This window comes from Lates calcarifer, linkage group LG16_LG22, assembly GCF_001640805.2.
Source record: "Lates calcarifer isolate ASB-BC8 linkage group LG16_LG22, TLL_Latcal_v3, whole genome shotgun sequence".
Classification (NCBI taxonomy): Eukaryota; Metazoa; Chordata; class Actinopteri; family Centropomidae; genus Lates; species Lates calcarifer.
This window is the reverse complement of record NC_066848.1, coordinates 14,210,256-14,219,508: the sequence shown is the minus strand read 5'-3', so window position 1 is coordinate 14,219,508 and position 9,253 is coordinate 14,210,256. Positions and strand designations below refer to the sequence as shown.

Here is a 9,253-nt window from a genome sequence, read left to right as displayed (position 1 = left end):
AAGTCATTCAGAAAGGGGCACAAGGTGTGTAATTCTATCCAACCCCCAGCTCTCAGCTTCAATTTAACTGAAAACGCTGCAAGCACAAGACCCTCCGTGCACAACCCAAACTCTGTAAGGGAATAACTCGAGCGAAACACCTTAAGCCTCTTTCAAACAAATTTGCCTGAATCAAAGTGGCACTTATGAATAATTACACCGGGTGTTTTTATGTTGGAATAAGAAGGAAAACAACAATTAACAGTGAAAGTTTTCTCTCTCTTTTTTTCACCCTTCAACCTCCTCCTTGCAGGCAGTTTTGTCGGCGTTTGTGCCCTGATAGCTTGGGGAAGTATCTATTTACTTAGTGATTAGGACAATTTGACTGTCGCGGGCTAGTAAATTCAAACCATTCACTCCAGCAGATTGGGCCAGACAACATCATCAAGCCACAATGTGAAATACAGACACACATACATGGACAAGTACACACACTCGCACAGGCTTAACCCACTCTGCTCAACACGCATACAAGCCCCTCATCTGGATTTCTGTCTGTCTGCCTTTTTTCTCCATGTTACCCTCAAACTTAAATAAACCTTCACATATAATTACAGCCAATTCTGTATATTTTCACGTCCATTTCCTTGAAACACTCAAAACGATAGGCCTCTAAGAGCAAGTGCGCGCGCCTTGATGAGCGAATGCCGCACGCACACCTCTCTACTCAGGAAGAAGTGAAAGACCGTCTTTTATCGATTCAGAGGTAAAAAGGTAAGAGCAACATTAGTCGCTCTGTCCTTCGCTTGTGTAGAAGCCGCTGTGTATTTGGTTTGTGCAGAATGCTGTTCATCTGATCTGGTGTTGCCACGTAGTGATGAAAACATTATCAGAGTCAATATTATGAGTGAGAAAAAGGTCCTCTTACGCAGAATGTGGTATTGTGGTCACATCTTGATGTCTCACTTGTGCTAAGTGCCAGAACTGGTAAAAGGGAGACAGTGGAAAGTCAAGTTAAATACTCAATCCGGAATTGAGTTTGGCGCCATCTGTGACCTTCTCACCCAAAATACACACGTGCATACGCATAGGCACATGTGACTTTAAGTCACTTTGCTGCCTGAGTTTATTTTGTTGAATTAAAGACATTCTTTCGCTCTCAGTTGATTGTCTGAGGTCAGTGTACAGTGTTTCACATTTTTGGAAGGGTTAAGCAGAGTAATGGTCAAAGCGACATCTGTATTTGAATATACAGCCTAAACTTTTTAACATATCTCAATTAGGACAGGACTTTCTTTCTGTTTCTTCAGCAGGAGACAACGAACAGGAGGAACACTATAATGCCTTTATTGTTTAATTTTCTACAATTATTGTATGATTTAGCATGATTAATCACATTAAGAAATTATCATAATCAATTAATTATTTAATTGTATTTTGCAATTAAATGAAACTGCAGAGGTTTTCCCTAATTCTTTAAATTTTTGTTAATTTGTCTCAGCTGTTATATAAAAATGTTGGAATTGCTGCAAATACGCCCATTTGCACCGAGGGTGGTAATACCTTTGGTCTTACTTTAACCATACAATGGCAAAGTACCCATGAGTACCCATACAGCAATGCTGTCCATGCACACTATGTGCAACCAGGTTGTGCAAAACAACTGTAGAACCTACAGCCGAAGGCCTGGTAATAATTTAATAGAATCACCATTATCAGTGAATTCACTTGTGGGCGTTTAAGTCTGTGTGTGTATCTTTTACATCCAGTTCTTTTTTGAAAATTTGGATACTTGGACAGAGGAAACTTTCATAGATTGTCAGCTCTGTTGTATCTTCCACTTTAATTGTGACTGAGTAGCGCTAGCATAGCAGAACAATCTCACTTTGTCTTATATGGTTGTGATGTAGCTAGCCAATTATTGGATTATGTACATATTCCCTATTTAATAGTTTGTGCAAATGTTTTAATAATGACACAAATAAGTTTAACGCAACTGAAAAAGGGTAGCCATTTAGAGAAAACTTGATGCAGTGGATTTGTATTGAGGTGGGACAGGTTTTAGCTTGTGCTGCAGCCAACCAGTAGAGGGCAATGGGGATCATCTTTGATGACCTTTGACCCTGCTATTACGACTACAGATAGTCGCAGAGCTATGCTCTATAGTGGAGTAAATTGTTGCTTCACATTTTAGTCACATTCATAATTACAAATAGGCAGCATTTTGCCTTGAAACGGCTACTTCTACCACTAAACGTCATAGCCCATATACTCCTACTGTTGATGGCTGTTGATTGGCAGTGACTCACTGCCACTGACTGTGAATATATGTGTTGAGTGTTTGACTGAGTTTCATAGTGGTATATACATGTTTTGTGCGGGTGTGTGGGTATGGTGGAGGGGGTGAGATCTGGTCAGTGTCCCTATGGCCAGTGAGGGATGTAAGTAATTACCAATTCTCCAAACACTACTTTGCCCTATTTAAACATATTACATGCCTCTCACAGCCACCGCAGGCCACTCCCTTTGCACTACAACCTGTGAACAACACACACACGCACGCACACACACACACACACACACTCACACACTACACTACACTACACTTGCAAGCTGCCTGTAATTAACCAATCATCATCACCGTCATCATCATCATCATCATACAGAAGTGAGCACTGCTCACACACACACAGACTGTGTGTGCCGCAGTGCATGCCACAGACCCAGAACCTCAGTGAGAGTTAATTTACACCAGTGTTGTTTTTGTTTAACTTTCACTTCATTCTCTGGAGGGTAATCTGTTTTGTAAGCTTCGTAAGCTGCTGGCCAAATCCATACAGCCCTGACCTGTCCTCAACAATTTACTTTGTATTGATAAATTGATCCATACCAGAAAAAAAAGTCAATGCTACATTTGTTGATTTTATTACTGGTACTAAAAGCAGTAATTATACATACAATATATAGATGCTTTTTTTTTTCTTTTTTTCTTGCATGGAATGTTTAACAGGTCTCTGATGTGTTTAAGTGTGCATGTAACATATCTTTCAAAAAACAGTAATTTGTTGCTTTTGTATCTTTTCCCGGTATACTACTTTTTAAGCACAGTGTTTGACCATGAATTTATGGGGCAGTATTTATTCACACAAACTAAAAGTATTTTTATAACTTCAAACACTAATGTTTAATTTAATCAGTAGGTGAATGCAAGAAAGGACAAAGTTTCGGAAAAGTCTAAAAAAGAAAACATGTTTGAAGTTTCTTTTTTTTTTTCTTCATTGTTTTTGGGTCTGAACCCAGTATGTAAATCTGCACTGACTATGATCCATATATTACTTAGATGCATGATTTTTTGTTGTGGCACAGAGGTGTAGTGGAGGGCTCAGGTATATGTGGGAGGCAATGATGTATTCTTGGGGAAGACAGATTGGAACCTGGAACAAAACAATTCTGAATTTTAAAAAGGAAACTAACACTCCTCTTATTACAGAGAATAGCATAAAACCATTTCATATTTTAATAACTGTGCCGAATGACATGACAGAACCCATTTGGATTGTTGGCTGATACTTTTCACATTGCAACCTCAACTCAAAATGACATGTTACATTTGTATAAAACCCTTCACATACCACTGGCATAATTGTTGGCAGAATTGCTGAGCTTTATTACTTTAAAATGTTGCTCATGTATCATCACTTCCAGGGTGACAAAAAACAACAGCTGGAGCTTGGAATGGGAGAGAGTTGAGTGGCTGATTGATAGGCAGGCTGCATGCTAACGCGTTAGACAGGAATGGCAGGGAATGTGTCACGCAAGGCGAAGGCCAAAAGGCAGACGCTGTGCTTCACTGCACCGTCCTGCCCACGGCCCTGACAACTGATCTATCTGCACAGAGAGAGAGAGAGAGAGGGAAGCTGATTAGTTTAAGAGGGCCTGAGGGCTTCATTACAATATCACAACAAACAATTATCATGTCTCTGGAGGGATGGAAAACACATGTGCATACACACACACACGGACACACTAGCAGCCTCACACACAAACATTTTACATTAGATACTGTAACACACTCCTGACTACAGCGTGGGAAAATTAAAAGCCATACTATCAGTGTTTTACTTCTTTTAGTATTAGCATTTCACTCTCTACAAACTTGTGTATAATAATAAATCTTTTACCTTTGCTGTTTTTATTCCCTGCATACAACAGGTGGTTTATGAACTGTAAAAAAAAAAAAAAAAAAAAAAAAAAAAAATAGTCAGAGCAGTATAAAACAGGTGAGAGATTTTCTGGTCTTAACCTTTACATCCTGTTGTTCCTTTGTCTCTGGGGAGAAATCTGGGAACTCAGTATAGCTCATTAAACTTGTGAATTTTATTGTTAGTGATAAAATACAGTTAGCATCACAAGCTCTGCTTTACATTAGCATGGAATTTACTTTGAACTTGCTATATTATAATTAAATTGGAATAAAAGCATTGTTGTTTAGGTCTGGATCAAGAAAAAAATATATAACTAGAATTAAAACTACAGACTGTTCAAAAAAAACAAAACAAATGATATTCACTTAATTATCCATTATTAAGTAATGTAATTTGTGTAACTCATGTAATTTTAGCAGGTAATGGTCATTTGAAATGAAAATCATATATACTGTTAAAGAATTGCATTTGGAAAGGAATGAGGCACTCTGGTTAGCAGTCTGTGGTGAGCTGCTGCCCAGACAAAGAGCTGGTGTTCGGTTGCATTGCAGTGGCCTTTGCTCAATACTCACTATGCACACGCACACACACACACACTCACACACTGCAGTAACCTTTTGCTCATTCCCCAAGCAAAGGTTATGTCCCACACACCACTTAACGCTCATTTGTGGGAGCCAGACTAGAACAGCTCATTCATAAATTCATGCAGCCAATACAAACCTTCATAAATAATGTGCTATGCAATAATGTTTAACACTGAGCAAATTCATGATTTCAAAAAATTACTACATTTACCAGTGACTAGTTGTTTGCTGTTAACTGTTGGTTAATTGTGTTAAAAGTTGTTCACATTACTCACATTCACATTCTGAAAATATCTAAAATATAAATTAATTTGCCAACAACTGTGTGCATATGTTTTTCTGTGAACAATTTCTTACAATTATTTCTTACAGTGTAAATACTTATTATATAAGAATTTTGTACTTAAACAAACACAGACATATATACAGATATTTTGGAATATAGTAATAGTTTTCTGGCTGCTGCTACAAAGCTCTGAAAATGTTGGAGAAGACAAATATTCAAACTGTAAAAATGAAACAAAACTCCTGCCTTTTATTGTGCCTCTCATTTGAGTAATGACACATAATCACCAGAATTAATGGCATACAGAATATTTTTGTACCATCATCAATGTACTAATTATCCACCTGTCTAACAGCAGCCCATATGTATTAAAGGTTAGTAACACACTCATTACTCGTCAACAATGTCCAGAGCTCTTGTCAGCCTGATGATTAATGACCCTCTCACTTAGACAATATTGTTTTAACATGATTTCTAATAGAGCAACTTGAACTGCCAACAACACACAGAACAAATTGGAGAGTAATCTTCGGATAAAACGCAGAACATTGACACTTATGCAACATAAACTAAATTGCAGAGGACAAAGCACAGACACAGACAAACCAGCTTAGTGGGGCGCCGAATTATTGGCTATCTCTGCTGTTTTTAAACCATGTGACTCACATTTTTGGTGTTTTTTCATGTACTGCAGGTAATTAAATATTAGCAGTGGTCTTTTGCTGTCTGTGAGTAGATTTTCTGTATCCAGAACTTTTACAGAATATATTCTGTAATTAAAACAAAATGTGCCCTGAAGTCAGGGCGCATTTCCAGAAAATTTTTGGAAATTAATTTTCCACATAACAGCAGTGGCAAATATCAATGCTAATATTACGATAAAATGAAAATATACAGTAAATAACATTACCCAGTGCAGATACACAGCCTGTTTGTATTTTAGATATCCTCATAACAAGAAGATTCCCTATTGCCAGAAACATTTAAACTGAAAATGAAGATACGAGCTTGTTTCTTTTTTCTGTGGCATAATAACAGTTCTATGTTCCCATCTTAGTCACAGACCTTTGAACCTGCTGGTAACATCATCAGTACACACATTTCGGTTCAACTCGCCACCCACACATAATATCAAAGCTCTTTAAATCCTTAGACTGTCCTCCCAGCATTATGGACACTGAAAAGGTATCATTGTCTCTGTTTCAGCTGCAGTGAATTAACAGCTACAGAGTTTCAAGGCTGAGCCTGGCCTCATCCTACTTAAAATATTCTCTGGTAGTACCCGCTCCATGTGTGTGTGTGTTCGGTGCTCTAGCTGGTTTTAAAAATCATACTTAGTCTCACTGGTTGTCATTAATTTAGGTGTGCAGTATGTGTTAAACTTGAGTTTGGTGCTTGTGTTGACATCTGTGCATCTCTCTGCATATGTACTTGCATGTAAAAGGTCTGTAAATACACAGTGTATTCTTGTGTGTGAGTGTGTGTGTCCCAGAGCAGTGTAGGGTGTTAAAGGCATTGGTTGGGGGGCTCAGCAGGGACTGCAGCATGGAGTCTTAATTCAATTTAAAGCTCCGTGTTTTGACAGGAGTTAAGAGTTAGCTGGGGTGGCGAGAAAGCTCAGTAGTCTGCACCGTACAGATCAGAAACACACACTTATATGCATGTACCCATACACACATGCATGTACATGCACATACAAGCATGAACAAACTGAACAGCCACCACGCACATCATATCTGTTAAAAAAAAATAAAATCCAATAAATCTTTGACACATGAAGCAGTGAGATCATGTTTAGCATAGCCTTTCAATATAATGAAGTCTCCACCTTTTTCCATTGTATTATCAGTCTCAGTTTCATAACTCTGCCAGGATCTAATACTGCATAATTTGATCCAGAGGGATAGATCTAAATAACCGGGCAAATACTCGTTCTGCTAATAAGTGCCTCGAGGAATGAGCTGTGACGCTGTCCACCATAAAATGCTGGACGATAAACGCTAATAGCGATAGCACAAATTAATAAACTCAAACAAGACAGCTATTCTCTCTGTCTGCCCTAATTACACATATCTCTGGCGAGGTGTGTGTATGCATTTGTGTGCCTCTCACATGCACCCCTAAGTATATTCATGTGTGGGAATATGTGGCCCCCTGGAGACAGAAAGCAATATGTTTGAGATTTGCATAGAGCTGGGAGAAAAATATATTCTAATTTTGTGTATTATTAGCCAGTCTCCCAAAAGGGGCAGGTAAATAGGTGTGCATTCAGCCATATAGAGAAAGCTGTAGATGCTTTCTGCAGTCTGCAGCTTTGAGAGAGTGTGTGTGTTGGCATATCAGAGTCTGAAGCTAAGTGCTGCTGTGTGTGTGTTTTTGCAGAATGTTTGTGGTCAGGTGCGTGTTTGTATGTGTGGTGTCTGGACGGTGTTTCAACTGAGCAGACTGTGTGTGTGTGTGTGTGTGTGTGTGTGTGAATTACAGATAGGAACACAGAGGTGAGTGAGAAATAGATGGAGGGAGAGAGAAGTGATTGCGGTATCCTGGTAGGTAGGTAGGTTATGAGGCCTATCTGTTTCATGTCTTCCCTTCCCATCGTCTGGTTTCCTGCCATTGATCAGAACACCTCCCCCCCCCCCACTGATGGACAGAGAGAAACCTGATCGTCGAGCGAGGAGTCGAGGCGGGGAGGGGACGGCAACAGAGCAAGGGAGGAAGGAGAAGAGAAGGGTAAAGGCATCAGTGCTGTCTGCAGCCTCCTCTGTCAACCATGCAGAGAACCCTGCAAAGAGCCACATCATAAATGGAGTATCTTATTCTGCCCTAATCTAATTTCCCCATTCCTCTTGGCTTTACTGTAAAATGAAAAGATCATCTAACTGTGTGTGTGTGTGTGTGTGTGTGTGTGTGTGTGTGTGGTGGGGGAGTGGAAGGGGATGACAGAGACCGAGTCAGGGAGATCGTTAGTGGAGAAGTGAGAGTGAGGAAGAGAGAGCGTTTTTCGTGGAACAGATGTTGGAGTAGTGTCACTCACTCATATCATGGAGGACCATGTTTGCTGTAACACCCTAAGAGCCATAACACTGCACAACCCCCCCCCAACTCTCCTCCAACATACAAGTCCACACTTGCGCACATCCACACGCTGGGATTTTGAGTGGCAGTTGCACTGCTGATCTCGCTTGCTGGGGTGGGGTCATCACCCTGTCCATCTGTTCCTGATCGGCCCCCGACATTGAAAGAGGTTGCGTCACAAAGTCTTGTCCCTTGAAAACGAAAAAAGAGGAAGAAATAAAGTTGAAATCAGTTTTTGAATGTTTGACTTTTGAGGTAGTTTAAAGTCTCAGGACTTTATTTGTAAATGTAAAACATTAGAACAGAGAAACTCAGCCATGGATTGGGGTCAAATGACCTGCAGAACAGCAAGTTTTAAATCTGGCTCAACGGGTCTCTGAGCCAGAAACTACTGCGTCTACAGCAGAGATGCAATGTTAATGTCACCAAATGGTGAGTAGGTACAGTAGGGATAAATAGTCCTCTGTCAGTTGGGCGGTGCAGCATGCATTCTGCCAAAGTTACGGGGAGTGTTTACGGGCCAAGTGATAGGTTTGCTTTTGTAAGTTTGATGTCTAAATAGAATTAACATTCAAACAGATTGATTTTTACAGTCACTCTAACATAGGTGGATAGGTTTTTTTGTATGTGATCACTTATATTTCTAGGGGACAGGACTATATGTTGAATGGTGGGTGTAATCCTAGGGGAGCTTTTTTTTTCAGTAGTTTTATTATTAAATTAAGGCAGAAGTATACAGAGTACACCAGGCTACACACCCATACATTATTCACATAATAATTAATAATATAATAATAATGAGTAGCACATTCCTCGATCCAAGACTTCGATACTAGTTTTTGTAAACACTTAACTACAGTTTTATCTACACTGACCTGAACCTTTCAGGTTACCTGCTGAATATTCAAGCTCAACTGTATCAATCATCTGCAGCTTCCCTTTATGATAAAGAAATTTTAAAAAGTCAAAATACAAACAATGGGCTCTATTTCATATTGCAGAAGTATTTCTGATGGTTTGATTATGATGATTTTTAACTAGTAAGAAGACACCGTTATCTAAGGATTGTTAAGTATTTATTTCTGCTTTAGCCACAAAGAGTCACTATGTTTGAGTGCTGC

General features: G+C 39.3%; 1 long non-coding RNA gene across 1 annotated transcript; it reads right to left on the bottom strand.

Moving 5' to 3' along the window:
* Positions 1–2,996: 2,996 nt before the first annotated feature.
* Positions 2,997–8,317, bottom strand: LOC127143418 (uncharacterized). The gene is made up of 3 exons (XR_007814797.1): positions 8,092–8,317; positions 4,161–4,203; positions 2,997–3,867 (listed from the first exon to the last, which is right to left on the bottom strand). It is a non-coding gene; the product is annotated as an uncharacterized LOC127143418 (long non-coding RNA).
* Between the last annotated feature and the right edge of the window lie 936 nt (positions 8,318–9,253).